At 49.7% G+C, this 27,061-nt stretch overlaps 1 protein-coding gene across 17 annotated transcripts in view; it reads right to left on the reverse strand.

Annotated features, from left to right (window-relative positions):
• LOC121588342 (interference hedgehog-like) overlaps positions 1 to 27,061 on the reverse strand; it is an 80,630-nt gene that overhangs the window by 19,002 nt on the left and 34,567 nt on the right. For all 17 annotated transcript variants that reach the window (XM_041906152.1, XM_041906157.1, XM_041906155.1 and 14 more), the window contains one exon: positions 3,937 to 4,175. The gene's annotated coding sequence lies outside the window, so the exon portion shown is untranslated. The remainder of the gene's footprint in view (positions 1 to 3,936; positions 4,176 to 27,061) is intronic.

A 27,061-nucleotide genomic window follows, 5' to 3' on the forward strand; every position in this document is an offset into this window, starting at 1 on the left:
AAGCGTGCACACCCTCTGCACTTAATCGCTTCCACAGCGATTAATATCCCCATTGCAGGCATCAGAAGCCTTCCGAACCTACGCCCAATCGGCCGTATGCCGCGGCTGTACTTTCCCTTCCAGCAGGAGATATTGCTCGCCGGTTTTCGGTGTTCCTCGTAATCTCTAAGACAAGATCCGATTTCCATTAAAAAAAACACAGCTTCCATATCTTTCTGTGCTGTCCTTTGCTTTATAGTTTTGGGTGCCACCAGCACTTGTTCTCGTTGGAGTTGGCTGCTATCTCGCTCGGCTTGAAGTATCTTTCCGTGCTGCTGCAGATATCCAAATCAATCTTTCGAGAATTTGCGAATCGAAGCATAACAACAAAAGAAAAAGCTCTGTATAAATGGCAAGACAAGCTGTTCGGTTCTGCTGCCGGTGTACTTCTTCTCCAGTGGTGACTGGACGGTGGACTTATTCGCAGAACAAACCACCAGCACCACCATCACCTCCATCCAAGGAATGTCAACCGGTAAAGTGTCCCCACAGAAAGAGAGGGAGAGAGAGAGATTAACCCACCAGAACTGAGCCGCAGAATGCAGATCAGGGAGCAGCAGCAAGCAAACACCCGCGGTCAGATCAATCCAACCAGAAGAGAGCCCGAATCGATCGCTGGTCGCGTTCGAAAGTCGTGGCCGTTGTGGTGATTACCGTGCGCTGATCTCGCTTGCAACCGGTTTGGGACAACGGGCATGATGATAGGCGCAACGGGGTGAATAAAAATACCAAACTGCTTCGCCCGCTCGCGAACTGTGAAAGCCAGCGGTGCACACATTCCAGACGCGCACGGCTGACAACCCACGGCCGCGAAAAGTTCCGCCTTTTGCTTGTGTGTCCAACGAAATATCTTGCGCACCGAAATCTTCGAACCCGTCTTAGCTGATGCTGCTTTTTTTGTGCGCAAAGACTAAGCTCTTGCGCCTTGCCGCCTGCCGCTTGCGGGAACACAATGTTCGCACAAAATCTTGACAACGACTCCCACCAATGCAAAAATGTTTTAATCATCCCCGGCATCCCGGGGGCCCGGTTGCAACCTGCATAAACGTGGCAGGAACACACCGTCGTCATCGTCATCGTCGTCCTTTTCGTCTCAGCGGGCGTGATTTATCCGTTCGCGACACAGGCCTTGGGATTCGGCCCCTTTCCGAGGCCACTCTACCCTCCCGCTGGCCATCCTGTAAGATGAATGGCTTTCAGATCTTGGTGGGATGATAATGTCGAACCGTCGGTGGTGGTACCAGCGCGCACCAGTCGTGACAGTTTCGGCCCCAAAAGCGAAGAAGAAACAAGAAAAAAAACGCTGAATGTGTCTTTTTTCCTTCTCCTTAGCATTGGAGGCAAATTGATACGACATCGTCCACCACTGCCGATCTGTTTTTGCAGCATTTTGTCACAAAGTGTCTTGTACAATATTCATAAAAAAGATCGAGAAGTTTTTGAAACAAAACTGAAACTCGAACCTAAACATCTAGTTTCTGCATTAACCGATAAAGAGCATATCATATTGACGTTGCATCACAACTCGTCATCAACGCGGCTTGCCGAACGTGACGATAGGGCGCGCACTTTGTCGCATCGGGCCAGCTGATTGACAGCTCGCGCGCCCTGAAGCACACACTCGGCGGCGGCATGTGCGAAATGTGCAAATTTGTGCAAACCGTACCCGGCATCAAGCCGGTCTATTAAGGGGCTTGGGGACTTTTCGGGATGGCGTTGCATCCGACTCGCCGCGCCTTAAACGGGCCGCAATTGAACGGCGAGGCGACGAGCTTTGGGGGAACACTTCACACCGCCACCGACTTCACACTTTGGGGCGGGAGTGTACTTATGGCACTCGCCTGGAATGGGGTGCCACACAGGAGTGACAGCGAAAAACTATCTGCCACTAACCGGATGTTGCGCCGGAGTGGCTGGGACAGACAGGCAGGGGGATTGTACAATCGCTGCGTTATCGACAGTGTGTGTGTGGACTTTGATTGAATGCTGAAGCGTAATAAATAGCAACGTCAGCAACCGTTGGTGCATGATTGTTGATGTGAGAGACAAGTATCATGTGGTTGGTTAATTGATTGATTGTCACGCAGATTGCATTGCTTCAGGCGTTTTGAAGTGCAAATAATGATTTTTTTAATTTCCAAATTGATCTACCCAATACGCCTAAAGTTATACTATAGCCAGTACAAAGTTACTCTTTTAACAGCGGATTTATTGTAACAGTGTTGTTCTTAGCTATATTATTATCTTTATTACATGTTTGTGTTGACTAAACAATAAACAGATTATCTTCTTCAAACATCTCGGGATTGTTTTTATTCCCAAAACCCTCCACCAAAGTAAATAAATACAAACAAGGGCCCATACTAAATGGTAGTTGGTTTTGTAAATCATAGCTCGTCTGTTTGCTTGCGATGCTAATTGTTGCAGTTTGTTGTTTCACTTCCAGGAAAGATTACATTCCCCCCCCCCCTCCTTCATCATCCGATCTACGCCCGATTACTACTTGCGAGCTGTGTCGATCGATCGGAAAACTACTACCACACCCCCCTCAATCACCAATGGGCGCCCTTTAACCGTACCACTAAATAAATAATACACCGTAATCAATTTACGCATGCACGCTCGGAGTGCAGATCGGCGATGCGATCGAGCCGACAACGATGAGTGCGGAGCAGTGGCCATGATCTTGCGTTCACCTCGAGATGTTCAGCCGGCGTCTTGCTCCCTCCCTTTTGCCGCCTTCTTATCGCACTTGGCGGATCTGGCAAGCTGGCAAGATCGTTGCAGTAGGAACAACCGCACAAGGACGCTCAATACATACACACACATACACACACACACGTGGCTACATACATTGGCTGCAGCGAGACGCTCCTGCTGCACACGGGGTTCACTCACAAACAATGCAGAGCAAGCGCGGGCCACCACTAAACGTGTCCTTTAGTGCCGCTGCTGTTGCTGGGATAGAGAGAGAGAGAGAGAGAGAGAGAGAGGTCACCGATGGTGTACAACGACAAACCGGAGGCATCCCGCCACTCCCCTCGCATTGCATCCCCTGGCAAACCGTACGCGGGATCGAGAAGCAAAACCAACAATCGCGGGCGGGAAAAAAAATCGCGCGATCGATGCGCGATCGTGAATTCGTTCACCGGGCGCGTACTAAAAAACACCATTAAAATGGAGTGGAGTGTGCAAGCCACAGTGGGTATACCGTCTCACCCTCCCTTCCTGCCACAACAAGCAAACGATCTCCTGCACTGCCGATTCGCGGTGGTCGCGCGAAACATGCATTCCACGCAAAATGAGGATAATTTTTTATTATTATTTTATGTTTACTTTAGTTTCGCTCGGTCGTTTCGCAAGCGCCCTCCCCATTCTCGGGTCCGATCTTGGGAGGGTTTTTGCTGATTTTATTGTACTCTCGCTCTCTCACACACCACCCACCCGTCCACCACGGCAGAGGATGCATTTCTCTCTTTCCCACCTGCCTTTCTGTTGATCCCTTCCTTCGAGGTGGGTTTCAAGCGCGTGTGTCGACCCCACCACCCACTCCACCGCTCTGTTTCTGCGATCATTTTCCCATCGATAGGAAGAAACAGATCTTGCGATTTCGAACGGGCAAAGAAATAAAAAAAACAACCATCAAACTAAATCGAGAGATATGTGCAAGAAAGGAGAAAGGAACTGTGCATGTGTGTGTATGTGTGTGTGTTCACATTCTTGCCACCCAGCATTCCCACCCTTGCGAGCCGCGGATGTGTGTGCTGCTGATCACACGGAAGGGGGGGGGGGGAGAGGAGGGATTTGTTTTATGGGATTATCTTGTACGATGGATTTGCTTCCACCGTGGGGATGGCATTGCCGTTTGGTAATAAATATTATCCCGCACTTACTTACCTTCAGTTTTGTGTTCCGTCTCGCTCGCTCGCTCGCTCGACGTTTTGGTCCTGGAGGGCCACACTCTGAGCCAAACAGCAGAGTGTGTAGTCTTTTAAGTTCGCTAAAAAAAAGGGGACAACGCTTTGGGGCAGTGTGCGTCCAGCGGACAGTGCCGGGCTGAACAGTTATCGATGGCTGTGAGGGCTGCTAACGTTCGCCGCGTCCTTTCCCTGTTTAGTTCATTAGCAGCCAATCAGCTGGAAAGAAAAACAACCCATAAAATAGATGCCCATTAGTAGCTGTTTAGTATGTACGGAATCTGTATGTTTATGTCATGTTGAATATCCTACATAAATCAGGTAATTCGCATAAGGTCATTTTATGCTGGCCTTAAGAGTAAGATAATCCGTCACCAGAATCAATTCAATTTGCCATAATTGAAAAAAAAACTTTAATAAATGTATAAAGCACTCCTCATAACGCTGCCAACAAACTGTTGCCTTACTTCAAGCTTTAACTTCAAAAAATCCCACTAAAAAAGAAAACCAATCACACTGATTGTAGGCGTGGATGCAGCATGCACCCTTGATGTTGCAATAAAGTCTTTTATGCAAACGCCAAAGCACACAAACACACACAGACACATCGATCCCGCCCCGAAACGGATCGAGAAGGCAGAGAATGGCGATTAAAAATGCATAAGAGAGCTCATTCCGTTGCCTCACCCAGTCCAAAATGCACCTTTCGAAAGCAATTAAGACACCGAGAGCAGAGCAGCACCGTTGGATTTGTACACCGTGAACAAACAAACAAAAAAAGGGGGGAAAGAAAAAGCCAAACCACGGGAATTCTTCCCGAGGTTTGGACCGATCCGGCCCATACGATACGATGCAGCAGCGCACGGCATACTGCAAATGCAAATACAGAATTCGTACGAAATGGAAATATCATACGTAATAGCCACGTTTCGTTTCGTTTCGTTCGGGCAAGTGACAAGGGCGCAAGGCGTAAGACATGCCCGGAAGGAGCGACACTGCATAAACGGACGTCCACGAGATCTGAGCGGGAAGAGCTGAAGAAGCTAAGGACCCAAAACCCGAAGGATGCCCATATCATTTCGGATGTATGGTTAATTGTGAATCGAGCGCTGAAAGGTAAAACACTTTCAGCAATCTAAATCTGCCCCCAATGACCATGCACCGACGAACTGCGACGGAAAGGTGATTTTCTCTCTCTCTCCCTCACCTGCTGTCTGCTGTCTGTTGGATCCCTGCGTACGTCCATCCGCCCAGGTGTCGCCTCTTTTTCCCACTATACTCCCCTGTATCCCTTCCTTCCTCCCCCGATGGCAATGCATTTAATTTGTGCAATTCCTTAAGTCGACGGCCGAGAATCGATTAAAATTCCATCTGTCCCGGTGTCTGCCTTCCTGTTGGCCCAGCCTCCGACCGTGTAGCCAACCATCAACATTCCGGGAATCAAATCTTTTCGGACACTTTCAGGCAGACGGATTAATTTCCTGCAAACGATGCATTTATGCATCGTTCTACCACCACCAACAAGCAGGCCCATTTCGCCATTTCCCCGTTCCAGCCGGAGCCGGAGTTGATGGCCGGCTGATGGAGTGCACAAATGGGCTGGCGAAATGGCTAGTCTCCCTCACTTGAACTTGTCATGACCATGCCTGCCACACAAAACGACAAGTTGTGCGATGACTCTGTGTGTGTGTGTGCGTTTCAAAAATAAAACACACAAAATCATATCACGGGCACAGCACCTGCGGGAGATTTATGTGTGTGATTGAAGCGAGGGCTTTCAGGGGATTGTGTTGGCGCATTTATTGCATATTCGCGAACGTTCGGATAAGATGCTTCGAACCAACCTAGCCTTCGATCGGATCCCGATGCCGGAACGGCTTTGACGCACAGATGTGACGGGGTCGGTCTGTCGGTGGGTCGGCTTTTTTTTCGGCCGCTCACGGAGTAGGTTCCACGAGCTAGCTAGCTTATCGAGAGTGGCCTCGAAGATACGGACGGATTACGAAAGCCGCCCTTCTTATGGAGCGCTTTCCAAAAAAAAAATGAACCTGAGCGCATATTAACCCCACGCGATGCTCATAAATCCACCGGTGGGTTGGGAAGCGAAATGCACCGTCCGAGTGGGTCGGTCCGCATCCGTTGGGGTGTAGGATGGGGCCAGCATCCCACGTTTACCGGAGCAATCGAATCGTGTGTGTGTGTGGTTGTGAAAATAAGCATACAATTGCGCTGCAGTTCGCTGGTGTGCGCGCAACGTACAGGCTGAGGTATTTATATGAAAACAGATAAATTAAAGCATCGCGCAAGCTTAAAGCGTAAACATAGATAGTTTCCCTTGCAATGTCAATATACCTGCTTGGACCTTGTTTTAGAGCTGCGAACAGCGAACAAACCGATGGCATAAAAAATGAGCAATTTTTGAGGTCTTCACCTCCTATCGTATCGGGCATATCATCTGTCAACCCGTTGCCGATGCAGGCAGGCAGTGATCGTCAAACCCGATTGCCCAACGGCAACCGCCGGCACCACATTTTGCTCCGGCGACTTCCGGTGTAAACGAGACGCAACCGTCCAGTATCGATTTCCACACATCACCGAACCAATGTGAAAGAAGACCCTCAAACATAACCGATTGTACCTTCTTTTTTATTTTGGTCATTAATAAAAAATATTACAAAATCCCCCCCATGCTTTAATCGAAAACTCATCGAAACTCACCCAGGCACGCGATTTCCCCTTCGATCAGCACGATTCGTTCCATTGCACTTTCCACGAAATGCAATGCACTGATGCAATCGTGCCAACCCTGCCAACCCCTGTGTCCGGTCCGGGTCCGGTGCAGACGGTTGAAGAAGAAGACGCAAAAAACCAAAACCACACCACCGAAAAGCCACACAACAAACCTCACCTCCCATCCCCCCCCCCTCGAACGGCGGAAATTGGTGTCCCTTTCCCGCTCAAAAATTGGGGAAATCACTTATTCAACCCGACTTACCCAAAACAACAAGCAAACACTTAGCTAGCGCGCACCCCAACCCAACCCAACACAGGGCAAGCCAACCTCTACTTCCTCCCTCTCTCTACGCAATACCTCTAGCGGCGAGGTCGGGCGCAAAAATTGGGGTGTGTGTGTATGTTGTGCAAAATATTTATTTTTATCGTCTTTCGTCTGCGAACGGTCTGTGAGCGGGCCCTTACATACACTTTTGGGCCTGACAACTGCTGAACGGACTGTTTACGATTTTTTCCTCTCCTCCCCCTTCTCATTTTATACTACTCCTTCCTTACCTCTCTCTCTCTCTCTCTCTCTCTCTTTCCCACTGTGCATTTCCGCCACTTGCAGTGGCTAGATGAGGATGCAATTTGTTTATTTTATTTGCTTTATTTATTTTGATGATATAAATGAATGCCAAAAGGGTGGCGAATTATCAACTCATTCTTCAACAAAAACTGCCCTTCCCAGTTGAACTTTATACACCGAGCAGAAGAAGCAAAAAAAAGAGGGACAGGGGAAAATGTCCTGAATGAAATTTTTACGACATCAAAAAAGAAATGCGATAGCCCACTCATAGCCGGACGCCAGCAGTATCGTTTCGTTGCCAAATTATTGTCTCATTAATTCGCGTGTGCAAATGCGCTGCCTCCCCCTCGCAAACGTATGTATCATGCTGGAAGTGCGCGCCGGGAAAGCAAGGGGCCGAATACTATTTATGAGTCATTCTCTGCCGGTGGTGACAAGCCAAACATAAAACGAAGCCAAGGTTTTCTACCTCAACATTCGTTACTTTGCGCGAGAATAATATGCACCATGTTGTGTTGACGATGGGATGTGAATTTTATGCTCCACGATGCTGAGCTAGAAGCGCTGTGCTAGAATCGAGAGGTTCATCCGTTTTGTTTGTTTGTTGGCTGCGTGCTGCGATTTAGCTGCTGACAGTGCAACATTCAAGGTCCGTGCGATTACGAAAACTGCAACTCGCACGCGTCTTTAGGCGACTTACAACAGACACCACACCACCGTCGCGACCACTATTGGGAGCACTATTTTTAATTTTAAACACCTCACACGCACACAAGCATCAGCAGTCCGTGGCGGCAGCATTAGAAAGAAAGTATACGCGCTTGGAAAACTGAAATCTAGTGCAGCCAACAGCACCGTGCAAACACACCGGACCAGTACCAATGTAGAGGCCAAAGTCATCGGTCCCCCAAAACCGTGTGTTTGACAGTCGGAAGTAAGTAACGGGTGCAGCAGCAGCGCGGACCAGGGAGCAGTTGGGAAAAGGGGGGAAAAAGGGCCATTCACTTTTTTGGCGCTGTACACTGCCACTCGGGGATGGCAGTGTATTAATAACTGCTTCAAAATCGAACCCCTTTCGACGACTGTTGGATCATGACCAACGAAATCGAGAGAAAACCCGCCCGAGCTAGAGCGCGCGGAGTAAACCGGCGAAACCTTGAACTATAAAGATAAATTGGAATCGATCGAGTCTATACTTTTATCTTGCCTTTTTTCAATGGCCACAACAATCACTGGAGTGAAAATAAGCGATAAAAAATACTAGGTACTGCGATTTCAACAAGTTTGTTCCGGATAACGGTACCGGGTAGAACAGTTCCTTTCTAATTGACAACCGATTTTAAAAGAGATTGTTTACGTTGAACATTCCGGCAGTATTTTTCACTTAAAGTTTCGATGTGCATTCCGGCATTCTTCACCAAATAGGTCATCCCCTATTTGCCCTGTTACACCATTCGGCCCAAACCACGCACATACCAAACCCCACGCCGAACACCACCACTTTGCAAGTGCGCTCCACTTACGATGCGAGTAAAGTTTATTGCAAACTGCTGGAAAGACATTAGACGCACGGCACACCCACTCGGGGAAAACCGAGAGGACACTCCCCTCCACCCTGGCCATCCCATACACCGATTGGTTTGGTTCCACTTGAGCGGACAGAGAGGATGGCGACTAAAATCTAGATATGTGTCAGAATCAGTATCGTCCACTCTCACACTCTCGAGAGTCCGCGCGGTACGGTGCGGGTAACTATAATTAGTTCATAAGCAGTAGCTACTACTACTACTACGTGGACGACCCGAAAAGCTGAATCCGCCCGCCGTAGGTTGGTCAACCCTCTGTGGTACTGGCGAGACCGCGCCATGTGTGTGTGTGTGTGTGTGTGTGTGTCAGATGTGTCAGTTTGTATTGAAACGTTAATTTACGAAAACGGATCCTCCGACGACAGCGACACAAGGCAGACAGCAACAGGGGAGGTTGAGACCCCGACAGGGTGGACAAACTTCAGCGTAGGCGATCGGTCGTCAGTGGTGCAAGTGTACCATAACACCATAATACCGTACGGAAGAGGTTAGACTAGTTTTTTGGATTGTTCAGGTGTAGTTCAGCTCTTGCACAAGAAGATTTTTACCGCATCCGAGACACACTGCAACCCTTTTTGCAGTATCTTATCAGTTTGAATTCTTCGGGAATTAATTTGGTGTCAAACTTCAAGGCCTACTGCCTGCAGACTACTGATGTAAAAACCTTCCCAAGCCAAACAGTCAACCAGTTAGCCAGTTGGTGGCAGAGCATGCTCCACTTACGTCAGCCGTTGGACACGCTCTCGGCCACCACCGATGAGCGTGTCATTAGTTCCGTGCCGTGTATCGTAAGTTCACTCAGTTCACTCAGTGGCGTCGTAAATTTAGCGTCATAATTTACAGCACTAACGAACACGCCCGCGCACATTAGTTTCTAACCATCGCTTCCTGACAACTTCACCTCTGCCCTGCAGGCCACAGCAGTGCCGTGTACCGGGAGAGGGTTGGCTGGCTACGCTCTTCATTCTATTGTTAATTAATTTTGCAAACCTAGCACCACTTTCCGGACGGCCGGGCGGGCGGGTTTGCGACGACACACACACTGGTGCATGTGATGGTGCTGCACAGGGGATGCTGTGGATCCTCCCCAACAAGAAGATACAACCGCAGGTTAATGGAGATACGCCATGCTTTTAACAGTGCCATTGTTGCCTGTTTCTGTAACTGCACTCCCCAAACCGAACTTGTTGAAGGGCCGCAAAAACTCGCCCCACAGCTGAACTTGCAAATCAATTACAGGCAGGCATGGCTGGGTGGATGGCTTCTTTTATGGATGCGGTGCAATTACTTCTCACACACTCACACACACTCACACGTTGACGCCTCAACGCTTGACTTTTACTTCCAAGATTTATGGTACGGTTTTTGGCACGGATATGATGCCTTCTTTCACCGGGCATCAGACTACTTGGAGCTGTAGGTGAGCTGCCCCCAAGGTAGGCAATTAATGTGGAAGCTTCTTTTCCCCTGATTTTTTTGTTTTTTACAGCCATCAGTGCCAATCAGTGTATTTTTGCTAATAAAAAGCCAGCAAAAAGGCACATCAATGCTTCGCAGGTTTCGTAGCTGCCGGCGTGTTCCCCAGGCCTCCGTCAACTGTTGCGCACGATGAAGATCGGCCGTGGCATACCAAACGAAGAGAGGAGGGGTGACAGAAGCTCCAGCTAGCTTCCTGCACCGTGCACAAACCATTCGAATGCCATCCCAGGAGGTATTATCAATTAAATTATGCCGACCGTGGCCCACCACCGGGCGGCACCCTTTTGACGCGCATCCACGGTGACTCAGACCACCGCTCGGAACCGTGGTCCTGTGATCGGATTTGAAATTATGCTGATTTCTGCGTGCCCGCTCTCCGATGGTACGACCGACCGGTGCCCGTGTCGTAAACTGTCCAATCGAGACCGGGCCCCTTCGTATCGGCCGTGTATCTAATCCCGAAATGGGATCGACATTTGCACGGTATTAAAATAAACGATTCCGGCCACGGTCTCGGCCACAGAGCTTCGACCGTGCTGGGTACTGGGACGCACGATCACGATAAGCGTCTCGAGCGGGGGGTCATAAATGCTGAACCATCATCGGAATGGGGGGGGGTGCCGAACGATCGTAAAAAAGAAAAACCTATCAGACCACATTTCACGGCGTTAGAGCGGGGCAGCCCGGAGACACATTTCGGGCTCGTTTCGCATGTGAATTATATGCCATCGCTTCGAGAGCGGTCGATTTGTTGGTAATAGTAAATCGCTTTCCTGCTTTGCTTCTTCGCAACACTCGACCGAAGCCGGTTCCATTTGTCATCAAAAAATCAATCCACCCCCAAAAGGGCGATAAATAATCATTTGGGAGCTCCACGGCAAATCTCGGCGCGAGCGCCATAAATCCATGACTAAGTGGCGGTTTATTAGCAACCAAATAGTGCTTAAATGTACGGGCAAAATGAAGAGGAGTACAGCACCGGATACACTCGCCCAGTGCCATCAAACGTCTAGACTAAACAAATAACACACCAGAAAGTGGTGCTTCGAGTGTCGAGCAATGGCACAACAATAACCTGCACACACACACAATCACACACGTCCGGAACAAAACATCCCAAAAATCCACTCGTTGGCAAAGTTGGAAATAATAAGGCCCCTTCCCCCCCTTTTTTTTGGAAGCAGCGCTTAGCGCCATTAGAAAACGAGAATCAAAAACCCCGACCCTGCCCACCAATGGACGGAATGGGTACCGTGACGCACCGATGCACCTAAAGAAAACAACGGCCACCCTTGCTCCTTCCCTTTCGGGTTCGGAGTACAAAAGGCCGGCCGCACATGAGAACTGCACTGTATGCAAAGTGCGGCCTGCGAGTGCATCAAACCATAACAGCACAAGCCAAGCACGCCCCGAGTCCCCATTAGCTCAGCAACGGCTGGGTCTGTTGCGTCGTCGGTTCGTTCTTCCACACCCCCCCCCCCTCCCCCGGGGAATGTATGTACCAATCTTCTCTCAGGCAGCAGTGGCAGAGATGCAGATATTCTCTAGTTGTTCGCTTGGAAACAACCGCCCTTCCTCGGTTGCTTGCTGCATCTCCCGCCCGAACGGGTACCGAACGGGCCCATTGACAGTAGCGGTTAAACATACTCACCACCGACCGGCACACACGACAAGGGTGCGCGAAGCATACACGACACAAATGCTTAGAGAGGCTGGCAATTGAAAATGCATTTACGATGATTATGATTATTGTTGTCGCTGGCGCGTCTCTACCCTGCCCCCTAGGGGGAGAGAACTACGTTTTTATCGCAATTTTGTGGCCGCGCAGACGACGACGCCGCCGCCGGAAAAAAGGGAGGTTTGCAGCGTTCTCCCAGAAGCATAACCCCTCCCCACCAAATAGCCGGAAGGGGCACCACCGCTGCCAGTGACCGATCGTAGGAAGGGACAATCTCCCTGGAGGGAATGTTGCCCGCTTTGATCCTCCCCACAGCTCGCCAAAACGGTCCAAACGGAACCAAAACAAGGAGAAAAGGTAGTGCAAACAATGGCACCGGCCAAACCGACGGCAGCATTTGCTAAAGTTCCTCGAGCGTACAGCACCGAACGTTTCCCGGTGTGATGTGGCGGGGAAAGACAAGCAGCACTAACCGTTGGTTTTGTAATCGATAGTTGCTTGCCTGTGTCTCGGCTGGCTTCAGTCCCGTCATCTTCATGACGGGAACGGGAAACGCGGCAGCTATGTTTGCTGTCATAAATCTCTGAACACGAACAAGGCAATCGCTTAATAGCGCGACAGGCACTGGGCGCACACATCGGGACCGATTATTGATTGAGGCGGATTGACAGTTATGACCCATCCGGAACGGTGCGAAACGCGCCGACGTCAAACGCGACATTCGGTGTACAGGTTGGGGTTGGAAAGGGGTAGAGACTCGACCCGATCGTCGGCCGGCTCGATCGTTAGCATATGAGCTGCTTAAGTAGTTCATTATTTATTTAAAACCTTCCTTCTAAACGGCGGTGCACAGCGCTTGGTTGTGTTTTATTAATCCTCCACCGCAGTGCGCCCCTGGTGTGCCCCTTAAAACGAGCGCTAGGTGCAGTTCCAACGACTCCCAAGCCGTCCCCGTGTCCGCACACGCGCTAAACCCTATCAAGCTAAACGGTACGGAACGATCAGGTTGGATATTTATGGCCGCTTCCTTCTTTCGACGGCTACCGAAATCAGCCTTCTATGCCTCAGACCAGTCGCCACCGACTGACGGCATGCAAACGCTTTGATGCGCGACGCGACGCGGCATAAATCTTCGAAAACGATCGCCCCCGCCATCCCTGACATCACACACCCGGTCACACGCCAACCTAACCGTGGGCAATTTGAACGGCTTTTGTAGCTATGTCTCCCGGGTGATGTGAGTGTTTCTTTTTACTAACCAGGAACAATTTTGATCACCTTCCGTGTTGTTTATTTGCTTGCGATAGCTGGTTAATAAATTCAGTCTATTTCTAACGCAACGTAAAGCAGGGACAGCATTACGTGACGCGTTATCAACGCTTTGAAATGTGCGTAAACAAACATGCCTAACGAGATGCTTTCGAAGTGAATAAACGCCTCTAAATGGAGGCGTCAAATTGGGACAGAACTATGTCAATTGGCATTTGGTTTCTCGTTAAAGCGCTGTAAGACACTGAAGACAGTTCAACTGTACACATGACACATAGCACCACAACGACTCTGTGGGACTGGTGCACAACTACCTCCTCAGAAATGCTTGGATCCAATCGCACTCACCAACGCCTACCAACTTCCGGCCCAGCGAGTGATCGATAACTGCAGGCAAAACACGCAAACAACGTTGCCCCATTCTGTCGGTGATCTCTGTTGCGATTTGGACGCTCACATCACTCGTACCGATCCAGCTGCAGGCCCCCCAAAGACCTGCACATGTCACCACAGGGCCTGGGGGGAAGAAATGCCGCGTGCGTAGGAAACTGAAATCTGAAATTATTGCGCGTGTCGCACAGCTTTGCACAAGCTAGCATGTGCAAATAAATCGACGAGGCGTCATCGACTCCGGTATGAAGCACGAACATATGATATTGCCTCTGCGACGCCATGATCTAACAGGTGGCACGTGAGCGGACACGGTACGCAGATTTAAAGGCTAAGTGTATGCCAAAGTGTGCCAACAAATTGCACGCAAATCTTACATTGTATCGTCGGCGGATCTGTACGATCGCACCGGGCGATAAACAGCCAAGATGCCGTGCAGCCAGGTGTGTACATTTCAATCAAGAGAGTGTTTAAGAGATCTTCCATTGCTGGCAAAATCGGCATCATCATTGGCACCGGATCGCTGCTGCAGCTGCTTGTCCCTTCGCTGGACTGTCTCGATCGCTCCCCCGTTTACCTCCGAAAAGTACCGTTCGCTCTGTTATAAATAGCTTCGCCAATCCTCACCAATCAGCAACATGGAATACCCCCTCCTTGCGACTTGGAATGTTCTTGGCCCAGTTATCGACACCCGATAACAGTTATCGAGTTCGCATGGAACCGGGCACCTGAAAACTGCACAACATAAGGGAACGCAAACGCACTCATTAATCGCACAACTGGAACAAGTGATGTGGCCCACTAGTTGTTCCCGTAGTCGTAGTCTTCTCAGTAATCGGCCCGCCAATGCCCATGTGTCGTCTTTCGCCCAATTTCCATGTACGGTTTGTTGGCGAACAAGAGCAACTTTTCCGTGTGCTTGCCCCGTGCGCGCCTGCTCCCGACAAAACCTAATTCGCTTTTGCCCTGAAAAACCTGTCTCCCGCGTGCTGTGTGTGTGTGTGTGTCCAGTGTTCACTTCTTCAACCCGCGAATGCTTCCGATCAGGAAAAGGATCAATCACCGATGCCCTGCACGCGTTCGGCCGACGACGAAAAGACGCCCGGGCTAGGTACCACCGCCAGGAGTAGCCTTCGTCGATCCCTTTTATGGTTGTAGATCAGTTGCAAGCGATAGCAGCCAACACAGAAGTCCCGTTCGATGGACGGGCTGCTACTGTGCCCGAAGGCTACACAGCCCTTTCCAGCCACAAAACCACATTCCGGGTATGCGTCTGGAGCGGTCAATCAGGAAAGGTTCGCCAGCCACAAACGTGTCGGTTAATAGGGCGACAAAAGTGTAAGCGGCTCGGAAGCGCAGCTTGAGACGATTTGGGTTCTAAACTGATTGCGAGAGCATTTACATCGAGAGAACTCCCTCTTGTACTCACAACTCCGATCGATATTGTAGTAATCGAACACCCGACGCATATCTTCGACCACATACATCAATCGGAGTGGGATGCTATTGTTAATGGAGTAAAAAGAAGCACACTCCCTAAATCCCATTCTGCCCATGACCTTCTTACTCGTGGAACAACGACCAACCAAAACACATCCGACCACACTCCAACTGATCATTATCGGCTTAATCGGTGCTTTGCCGCACGGCGATATACCTGCAGCTCCCAAACACTGGTCCGCCGATCGATCGAGGTCGAAGATCACCGATCCGTTAGATCGGGGCGGTCGGTCGGTCGGTCGGCGTACGGTTTTGTAGTCGTGAGCGGACCGTGAGGCATCAAATATTCGGGAAGCGGGTTAATACGATAATCGAACCGCTGCAGCCGTACAAGTTATTCATGCTCAAGTGGCTTCATCCAGCCACCAGCACGGCACAACCATGAGAACCGAGCCCGGGCTCGGAACAACAACACCACTAACATAAAAAAACGAACCAAACTCAGAGGTCATATTCATACTGCGGTCCACCTCGGTACAAAGAGCGAACCGATATACCGTTAAATTGGTTTGAAAAAAAAAGGGTTTATAAATAAATAATGCATGCAGGGGGGTGATTGGAGGCTCTCTCTCTCTCTCTCTCTTTCTCCATAAGGCGGCATGTTATATGCCGTTTGCCGGCTTACCGCACACGGCACACAGCAAGTTAAGCAATTCAACTGTGCAATTGCCCATCGGTTCAAACTTCCAGATGACAGGTAATCCGCCGTTGGATTCGCCGCACCAGACGCAAACCGCACATAACCCACACAGCGTTTGCCGCTGCCGCTGGTGCGGGAATGTTTGTAATGGTTGTACTTATTGACGATTATGACTTTCTATGGCTGCCTACCGTTTTATCGATCCTACCCATTGTGCTTGGAGAGGGGTCTAGCAAGGGGGGCAGCAGAACCGCAGCTCGATCGGTCCGTCCGGGATGGGTATTGGCATTATTGCAAAGCCTGACACTGGCTTTTGAATTGGAGATACCGAGGGTGTCGCTGCACCGATACTGCCGAAGCTGTGATGCCCGCCTTTCACTAACCACACGGCAGCGAGACCACCCATCGATGTTGGTGCCGGGTTTGTGCAAGATCGTTCAACATATTTCGCGATGGAAATTTTACCACCGTCTTGATACTATCCAGAGCCGGAGCCTGTCGTTGGGCCGCCGGTGCCCCCAAGCTACACGATCGACGGAAACGCCAACAAGAACGAAATGACCACAATAAGCACCAAAAAAAAACAACCTTTTCCATTCGCGCATGGAGCAGCCATTCTGCTGGATACCGCCAGTGGTGGACATTGTGTAAAAGGGGCGAAGGAAATTAAAGGTGCTCAGTTGAAGCTGTGCCTTTAATCGCTTCCCATCTGCTTTTTCCCCATTTCAATTTTAAAATCTAATTGGCAAACAACCCACCGCGGCACCAGTCTCGAGCCACAAAACATTCCCGATGTCAATGACATCCATGCACCAGGCAGGAAAGTCAATTAAAGGCCTGAGCAATATGGTCAGCTTCTTAAGCTCCACACGAACCCTTCGCGCGCATTAGGCTGCGGCGCAACGCATACGGTGTGGTCGATAGCGTTGCGATAACATACGATCTACCACCCCACCCGGCCGAAAACGACCGGCGGCCCTGTCTGTACCCCCTGTTGGTACCCCTTTTCCGAAACCGTGCAGGCAAACACTCCGCAGGTAAGTGTGCACGCGGAGACGATCGTAAAACTTTATCGTGCCCATAAAAACTTATTAATGAAGATGATAGCAGCATCAGCGCGCTACCACCGTTTGGGTTTGCGTACTGAAGATGGAGAAGATTAAAAAAAAACGGATTGAAATGCATCTTCAGCGGATGGAGTAAAAAAAAAACGAAGGGTAATTCAAACACTACTTGCACGATTAGTGCTTCGCGTAGACAGGGAAGGATATTGATTCTTTCAAATAAATAAAACCTAATGTCCATCGTGCGCTCTGTTGCTGTTGCCCCTTTTAGCTGGTTCGGGCTAACGGCCCGCGGACTCACTTTAGCGGTATTGGATTGGACCATCTAACTTCACGTAAAACACGTGAAGTACACGATTAGACTCCATTTAGATGGTGCACACGCCAAAACGCACTTAACGCTGGGATGGTGCAGAGCAGCAGTAAGCGCACACATTGCCACACATTGTTTCCCCGCTTTCTTTTCGCCATTTACGTCCCACGCCACGCCGTCCCCGAGCGAACTATAATCGAATCATTAGGAAAATTAAATTCCTTTTACCCGGTTTGGCCATCCCCAAGGAACACGATTCTAAGCTGCACGGTCGAGAGGCAAGCCGCACAGTCGTCCACAGCGCCACCCGGCAGGAGGAACCAATTGATAAATGGAATAAATGGCAAAGCAGTAAAATAAACTTTGTTCTCCGCGGGCGAAGGCAAAGGAAAGACAAACACGAACAGATGCGCGGTAAAATTGCAATGTGAGCGTTGCACTTCTTAATTCAATTTCAACCTTGCTGTGGCAGCGTGCTGTGGCCAAGCGGATTGCAGCCGGCTCACACAGAGCGAACAAACCGATCGGTAGCCATACGGCACCACCATCGGCAAATATCATAACCATTACGGCCGGGAAGACTGACACCGGACAGCATTGAAGATGCTGCAAGGAAGATGCTGGGTAAAGAAATTGGTTGCACGCTCCAGCAAATTGTGCTCCAGAGCCCGGGGAACTCGTTAGTGCAAACAACTGACCACTGGAACATGCTTTTCTAAAAGCTTTCACCACGTGGGTTAGAAATCTGGGAAAGAGTGTTTTTTCTGCTGTTATCATCTCTTGATAAAGTTTCCGAATTCTTTGCTACACAAATTAAGTTTGTGGACAAGTCAGCACACTTCAAATCGTATTGCAGCTGGAGCGATGGACCTTTTGCACCACGATGGACGTTCAAAATCTGCAATTTTTCATACAATTTTTGACACAATCTTTGCGCCACATCTTTATGTACACAAACAGCCGCCGTATCAGCGCCATCGGAATAATGGTGCACAGAAGCACTGCCGCGCTTGGTATAACCTCACTTTTGATCATTAAAAACCTACTCCAGAGCATAATACACACACCAGCTGGGCTCATTAAAATTTGTGGTCTATAAAACCCTGGGCCCACTTCACTGCTCGCCGAGTTCTACAGTTTCGCAGGTCCGCAAAGCATCGGCGCCAAAAGGTTCACCTTTTCCGTTACGTCCCACCGTAGACTCGGCCACAAAGCGGCAGGTGAGCAGTACCGCGGCCGGACACCAAGGTACCTGAAGGAGAGGTCAGTTTGGTGAATTTTTAAACCATTTCCATTCGCTGATTATAAGCATCACCCTTTCAGAACATTTCGGCAAATGGTGGGGGGAAATGCTTTCCAAAAAAGCATCGTTAATCGTCTACTTTACGCCCAGCATCCTTAGGGCCTCGGCACAGACGCTCCCAACACACACTGTGGTCGCTGTGTCCGCAATGCGGTTGCGGTACGGGCTCAGAGGCCGGGAGGCATTCTTTGAGGTTTGAATTGAATGGACGGTAGCGGCTTTTACGAGGGCACGCACACAGGGGATGGGCAGAGGAAAAGTTAATGAGCCCAAACCGCGGCGCTACACAGAAAGACATAATTCTATAAAGCCCATTCAACCAACCTTTCCAAGGGGGGTCCAAGCCTCGCTCTTCCCCTCCCCGCTCCATCCGGTGGTCAGTAATGGAGCCATTTTAACGTGGGCGGAGAAGGTGGTAAATTCCACACCGCAAGCGAGAGACATTTCATTTCCGTTTGTTAATGTTTGCAAATAATCTCCGCTCGGTGGCACCCATCAAAAAGACAGGCACGACGACGACGACGACGAAAACACGGATGCGAAATGATGAATAAAACGATGTCATAACGATGCCTCACAATGAAAGACGGTAGAGACGTGGATGGAAAATAAATTGCGGGCCCAAACTTTTGCCACCATAGCTTTGCAGAGCTCCGACCCGGCAACCGCGACAATAATGTGACCCCGCCCGGGCGTGCTTTGCTCACGGTCTGCAGGTTCATCTTTTGCTCACATTTACTACCCAAACCCCTCGCCAGCTGCCTTCGCAAAACAGATGGAACATTCATTCGCTGCTTGAGGAGGATGCAAGAAAAGCTAATCGAAAGACCTGTTCCATCTGGCGGGCTCGTTTGTAATCGTGATCTCCGCTTATGGACAGGACAGTACGCGACATCCTATAGAGCAGTAATCGTGAATTAGCGCTCTGATTTGGAACAGATTTACAGCCCAAGGGTAACTGGTTCCAACACACCGCCCACAGTGTTTGAACAAGTGTCCGACAGCCGGGACAGGAACTCCATAAATATCATACCCCAGCGTACAACGCGTGCCACGGATTCCACGAGCCGGTGGCGCTAATTTTTGTCGAAAGCTGACAAATGTTTTCGCATCTGTGGTTTATTCGTGGGGATAGTTTTTAATGACCCCCCCATATTCGAGTGGGGCAGAATACAGCATCGTACAGCATCATGTTGGGGACTGTCATGCCCTCTCTCCCTCTCGCTCTCTCGTTCGCTTTCAGCAGCAAACAAGATGACGCAAGATGCAAACACCACCACCGTTTTGTATGATTTATGCGTCCTATTAAATATGTGTCAAGTGTGCCGAAGCCGAAGAAAGCAACGGGAGCAATGTTTGCAAACCTTTTTGACCGGCTTGGCTCAAGACGAGCTGTTTTAACAAACCACGATCGCACTGCCGCTCACACGATCACGAGCACAGTATGAGGTGCAATTTTTCAGCACAATCTGTCAAAACACCGTTTCCCCTCTTGCGCGGTGTAAATGTTTGCTCAGCCGTGCTACTAACCTCCTGTTCGGAATGGGGGAAAAACATTGAAGCCGTACACAAGTAGGCACCCAAGACACAAAGACAAAAAGAAGGGGTAAAGAGACATAAAAACACATTGGGAATTCTGGTTGGTTGGGCCGATTGGAGTAGTATGTCCGCGCCTGGGAGGTCTTCCGGACACGCGTATGTTAAGCCCATCGATTTCTCGCACTTGAAATTCGTATCCAAAGCGACTCGAATGGTAAATTAGCACCACTTGTTGGCGGTGATCAGCGTGCTGGTTGGCGAGAGTTCCTTCCTGAAGCTGCGGCATGCGTGAGGTAAATCGAAGAAAAAGCATTTTCAACCACCATCCACTGCACAGAACACGCACGTACTCCACACGAAGTAGGGGAAAATGATCATTAGTGGTAAATCAAATTGGATTAACGCCACCGACTAGAGGCGATGCGGCCAGCATTAACCGCAACAAATTGAACATTTCGGAATAGATGCCGGAAGGGTTCGGGGTCCACGCGAGTGGTGTGATGACATTGCGTCGTGCTTCGCTGCGAAGGCGGAAGTTGACGACCTCCCACGTGATGAAGACCGACCATGAGATGTGTTGGGATGTCTTTGGAGAATGTCAATCGATGAGCATCACGCGATAGAAGGCTTGATATCAATGAATTATTTTAGTTTTTCATTAGAAGCTTCTTTCAATGCCATTAGCGATCCAGACAGATACATTCACAACGAAAGAAGTGCTGTAAGGCTATCCAGGTATTTCCTTAAATCTCAAATACCTTGAGCTTTACGTGGAGCACCTTGAACACAATTTATAATGCAAACCACCACCACCACCACTCATTCGGGAATATTTAGACGCTCATCTTTCCTTCTACCATCCTAGCGTCAGGCAGCTATTTATAACCGTCCTTCCCTCCTGCAACACTACCGTTGAATTTTGATGAAATCATGCACTATTTACCGTACGTGAGGTCTGAATCACTTCCGCCAAATCTTATTCCCATTCGCTCGCAACCTGGGCAGTAACGACACGAACATTCTTGTCGTACCTCTAACCTCTAAATCTAGATGATACTCTCCTCTCTTGCACCACCACTTTGTGCTTCCTCGTACGTAATAAGTTGTCCATCATTTCTTGCAGCAGTGAGACAGCAACTTACGACAGGGTAGAACATTCCGTACCAACCCCCGCAGCTGTTACATGATCAGCCCTGGGGGTGCCTTGGAAAATTCAAATGTAGCAAACCTTCTTTGCATAGTTTTGTGCGAAACTTTCCCATCCCAAAACCCCATCCGGGACACTGGCGAACGCGTGCTCCATCGACCGTATGTTACAACCGTTCGTTGTATCTGCGGGGTGGGAGAGAACAACTGCTATTGAATAACGAAGCACAGTTTAGCGACAACAGGTAAACAACAACGGCATGTGGAAAAACAAAACACAAAAGGACATGGAAAATTTTCCAATTTTCCAAAAGCTACTCTCTCGCACGGGTAGCGCTACCCTCCTTCCCACCGGTCTTCAGGCTGTGGCTGTGTTCCACTTTTGAATCGTCCACAAATCTCCGTCCACACAACAATCTGGGACGTCGTCCTCGGAACGGTTCCATCCTATATTACACTACCACCGCCACCAGCAGCAGCCGTGGGCTCGAGGGGCCGACCCGCTCTCCCGCAGTGCTCTGTCAGCACTATTTACATTTACCGGTTTCGCTTTTATTATGGACAAAAACCCCACAAATCCACATACAAACACACACACACACACACACACACAAAACACGCCAACTGGGCCAACGGAAAGGAAAGTGAAGTCCTTGTTGTATCGAATGGGTATGGACGGGCGGGGCCGCACATTCGTCAGAAAATGAATGTCATATTTTGTGTGGATGTGTTCACCGGTGTGTTCCGTCCACCCCGCTCACTGCCTGTGCAACCTGCTTCAACCCCGCTGCTCGAGCATATGCTCCCGCCGCCCCGCGGGGGCACGATGCACGATTGGCAGGCATGCAGATGGAGGCGAAAGTGAGAATGCAGTTCCCACAGGCCCCCAAACCACCCACCCAGAGACGACACAACACACAACAGCAGCGAAAGGTGCACACGGCAGAACTGCATCATTTTTCCCTGTTTGGATTGCGAAATGGAAATGAAAATCCGGTTCCCATCCCTTCCCCTCTTCCGCCTTAACCCCGGAAGGTGCAACTCATTTTCATTTGCACTGGTGCGCCACTGGTCGGTTTGTGTGGGGACGTGGTGCACGCTGCCGCCCTACCTTGACTCAAAGGCACCAAGAATACACATCAAGAGAGAGAGAGAGAGAGAGAGAGAGAGAGAGAAAGAGATGGAGGGAAAAAAAGAAGAAATATTGTCACAAAAATAGCTTCTTCCTTCCATACCATGTCTCATGTCTTCGATTCTTGCTTCTTCAGGTGCACTAGCAGACACACACTCGTACACACCGAGGAGCCAACGGAATGATGGTTCCGCGCGCCGTGTGCGACGCAAAAAGGTGTGCATTTGGTGCGCCTTCCATTCGTGTGTGTGTGTGTGGCTTTCGGTTTCTAGCTCACCCAGAAACGACGAGGTGACGGTAAGAAAAGTTGACTAAAAAGAGGGTGGAATAAAAACGATTTTAACCAACTGTCGATGTGGGTGTTCCTGGGAGGGGGGGAGTTGTGAAGGGAGGGAGAAAAAAGGTCAATCGTAGGCATGCAGTGTATGGGCTAGAACGCGAAACAAAACGTCAAATTTATGCACACTTACAATACTGTATGTTGCAGTATGAGAAACACGTTTAGATTTATATTATTTTTTCTCTATTTTTCATCACATCTTGACCATAACTGATTGATAAAAGTAATACGTTTTGAATTTTTTTTTTCTTAATTTTCCACTTAATTCCAGTGTGCCTGTCCCACCGTGCGTTGGTACGAACACACCCGCGATCTTTGCTGGGCTGACGAAGTGCCAACACTGTCTCTCCTGAGGGAAAGCGCTGCAAATGGTTCATTCCGGTTTGTCAACCCCGAGTCATTCCGGGTCGCTGCATTCGAAAGAACTCTTCGCCCCCTCATTGGGGAGGGGGAGAGGGGGGGGCTGGCTGGCATTAGCTTGTTGTGGCAAGATGTGACACGGCCTCATTTTTTTTTGTTACCAAATCGGTCCATTTTGTGGTTGAAGGATCATCCCCGTGTTTACCGGAGAGACCCTTATCTAAACCGCTTCCACTGGCTCTTCTCCCCATATCTTTGAGCATCATAACAACATTCAAACGGTCGGTTACATACGACGATGTAACCCGACGTGCTGCACCGCACCCAACCCGGGAACACACATTTAAAGGTGATGTGTTTGTTGCCCGTTCGTCTCGCGAGACTTCCTATGGAGCGCGCGCATTCAAAAAACCAGGTCAAGAATTAATCATTCCCACTGCAACTTGGAGCCTCCGCTGCAGCGGGGCCCATTTTCCCCATTGCTGTGTGTCCAAAACAGCATCAAACATCTCCATTTGCGTGCCGGAACGTTGGTGTAGTTGGTGTGCCCCGTTCGTTCAACTACCACGTGGGTGACACACACTACGACGACGACGACTTGCGTGTGGGGAGCACTGTGTTTTGATGATTAAGGTGGACCCTTAACGCACCTACACAGTCACACACACGCACACACCTTCAGACGCACTCTATGAATGGGTAGACTATCTATATGCCGTCCGGTTGATTTCGAGAAGGGCAGGGTTAGAATGTCTTCCCACCCAACAGTTAAACCACACACACACAAACACAGAGAGATAGAGATAAAAAAAGATGGACGGAACGGGTGTGATGGGTCGTGTTTTGAAAGCGTGTGTCAAAATGGGACAGTTCAATAAATTATATTTTTAGCAGCTAGCAGCATGCTTGTGGTGTGGTATCGTCAGGGGTTACTTTCAAGCAATCGTTGCGTATCTTTCCCACATAGCGTTTGAACCGTTTCGCTTCTTGAGTTGCTGTAAGGCAACCAACCATTCTCAGGTGTAAACGTCACGCCAACCCACTAGCTCAAAGGGCGGTAGTTTTTCTCCCCTTTTGGGCGGGGGGGGGGAACCGTCCTACAAAACGCTCACATTCGGCTCACGTTTGGCATAATCTTCGTGCCGCGTGAGGAAAATAAATGTCCATTCAATCATTTTCGATCGAGCAATTTCTTACCGCTCCCCTGTTGGTGGGTTTAGGTTTTCCCCCCCCCCCCCCCCCCCCCCCAAAATACACGAAAAACTGCGTCCCACGCTGCTTAGTATTCAGCCAGCATCCATCGAGCGTTCGATTGAATTGCATTAAAATTCATACCCCATTTTTCCATGCATCACTCCCTGTCCCCCGTTGGCCCATTTGGGGAGTAATTACCATCATCAGTGGATCTGCGAAAAAACTTCCTCCCAAAAAAAAAAGTCAAACCAGTACAATAATGATGCCGAGGGGATGCACTGTAAGGATGCGGCACGCCGAATGCATCATTCATTCGCAGCACTGCAGCACGTTTCGAGTGGATCGTGTTTTTATTTTCCAACCGGCTGCTGCTGCTGCAACAACCCACCCGAGAGGACAGCGATGGAAATTCGCTGTACTGCCGCCAGGGTTCACAGCAATGCCTTGCCGTTTTCGGTGGAGTTTATCCTCCACCCCGTTGTCACCGCCTTCGATGACCAACGACGATAGCACAGACGCTTGCTGCGGGAGGGGGGCTTTTTGCAAATTTTCTCACGAACTTGTTGCCCCAGCATCCGGCAGCCGGTTGCTGGAAAACATTGATTCTGCATTCAGTTGGCCAAGATTTTTTTTACACACACACACACACACACACACACACCGGCTGTAAAACGTCACCAACCTCTTCCTTTGCCCAAACCCTGAAAGCTTCGTTCGTCAGCGAAACGGAAAAATGCGCCCAGCTGCCTAAATGTCCTACAGGTTATTTCCGTTTCCGCAGCCCAACTCCAATGTCGCACAAAAGCGCACAAAAGTTTGGGTTAGGGAGTACAGCAGGAAGAAAAAAAAAAGCCCCCAACGACTCTGCTCCCGGAATACAAAGTATACTTTGCGTATTGTGGTTGTTTCCATTCCTTTTGCCACAGGGAGATTGTTTTTGTTTCGATGCTTTTGTGCCAAACAGGGCTGAATCTTCTCGGTGAGTAGCATGGCATTGCGATGCGTTTGCCGTTCCGTGCTGCAAGGCTGATGTGGCTGAGGTAAGCGGTGTTGCATACATACATTGGAATGATTTCGCACAACCTGTGTCGGCAGCCGTAGGGGCCATTCTCGGTTGAATGCATCCATTTCGATTAAAAATGCGTTTTTTTTTTTTGAGGGGTAAAAAACGGCTCGAATGGGAACTGTTCCCGCGTTCAGGTCGTTGCAGGTTTACGGAGGAAATATTTCAAACCTCCATCAGTATTGTTGTTCTTTCACAAGAAGACAATACCCTTTACAACTTCTAAGCTTTAGTCTTGGTTTGCTGATTGTCCTGTCCATTCGGGGTCGGGTTTTCTACCGTCGTCGGGCCAAATCCTTTGGCTTACAACAACACACACATAAACGTAGTGTGCTGTTGGGCCAAGGTAATTTTGTTGAAGCAGCAATTACAGGCAACCTCTTGGTGTGCACCATTTCTTGCACCAACCTCCAGGTCCCCGGTAATGATAATTACGTGACATTTACGAGAGCGTCGTGTCGTGTACGTCAGGCACACCACCTTGTTATCCATTCGGCAGAAGTAGTTCAGCTCGTACGGCGGCGCTCTGGTCTGTTGGCTGCATTAAATTTCGGCCCCATACAACCAGACTGAGGACGAATCAAGGGGACACCATTGCTCCGACGCGAACAATCAAATGGCAAGAACAAATCCCTGCCGTAGCATCACTTTCAGGGCCGCTCCTCGCTGTCAAAGCTCGTTCGCTTTTGCGAGGTATAAACTGATGCAACCAATAAAAAGTGGTGCTTCTCTCGTAAGACTCAAGTCGCGTACTTTTATTGCCAAGAACACCACCACCATCACAAGAGATCTTACTCGTGTCCTCGGGTCCGTTCCGATGGGGCTACGGACTATCACGTCTTGCCCGTCAATGCTTGGGCGCATGCACACCAAGGTTTGCTAATTACCGGTCGTTACGAGCAACGTTCCATATAAGGATAAGTACAGCTGCGGGAGCTCAAACGCCCCAGGACTTAACGGGTGTTTGCGGCCCTTGGTCCCTTGGTCGAGAAATCAATCAGACCGCAGCATCCCTGTGCTCTGGTCCATTCCCCGACCTTCGCCCACACCTCTTACCCGTGCGAGGCGTGGCGTTCCATTTTGTCACCCCGAAACTTTGACCCAACCAGTCAACCGTTACACACGCCAGTGCGGAGGATTGCTGATAAGCCGTGAGGATGGAGGGCAGACACGATACCAAGGCAACAAGGGGCAGAGGGGGGGGGGGGGTGCTCACGCACCGATGTGATAACCGGTTCGAGCATCGACGAACTGGAACCGAATCTCTCCTCTCCTCTGTCACGCTCGCGCAACATTCCGTAGCGCCCTTAGTAATCCTCCACCGGAAGAGTCGCCCTAGACGGTCGCCCCGAACACGCGGCAGCCCATGCGACAATTGATTGGCAGGGGTTTCAATTAAAAATCCGTCTCTCGCTTATCAGTTTCGGTACGGTTGCTGTCGCTGGAGTAGTTGAAGAAGCTAATCGTTGTACAACCGGGCACTGTAATACTCGCTGTCGTACAGCAGATCGAACGAATGTCACGTTTCACGTTTCTCGCTTCCAGGGGATGAGAGGGGTTTTGCTGGTTGCTGAATTCTTCAGTGTACGAATGCCTGTTCCTGTCGGATGTCGGCCGCCTACCGTTCATCATTAGCTGGCGCCAGTAGATCCAGCACCGGCGACTCTCACACGATACACTTCCAGACAATGGTATGGCTTGATTATGAGCTGATTAATAGAATTCCAAGAGGCAGCTTCCTTTCGTTTCTTTCCTCCGCGTTGAAGTGGTACGGCATTGTGAGCCACACGAACTCTGTCGAATGTTAG

This window comes from Anopheles merus, chromosome 2R (genome assembly GCF_017562075.2).
Source record: "Anopheles merus strain MAF chromosome 2R, AmerM5.1, whole genome shotgun sequence".
Classification (NCBI taxonomy): domain Eukaryota; kingdom Metazoa; phylum Arthropoda; class Insecta; order Diptera; family Culicidae; genus Anopheles; species Anopheles merus.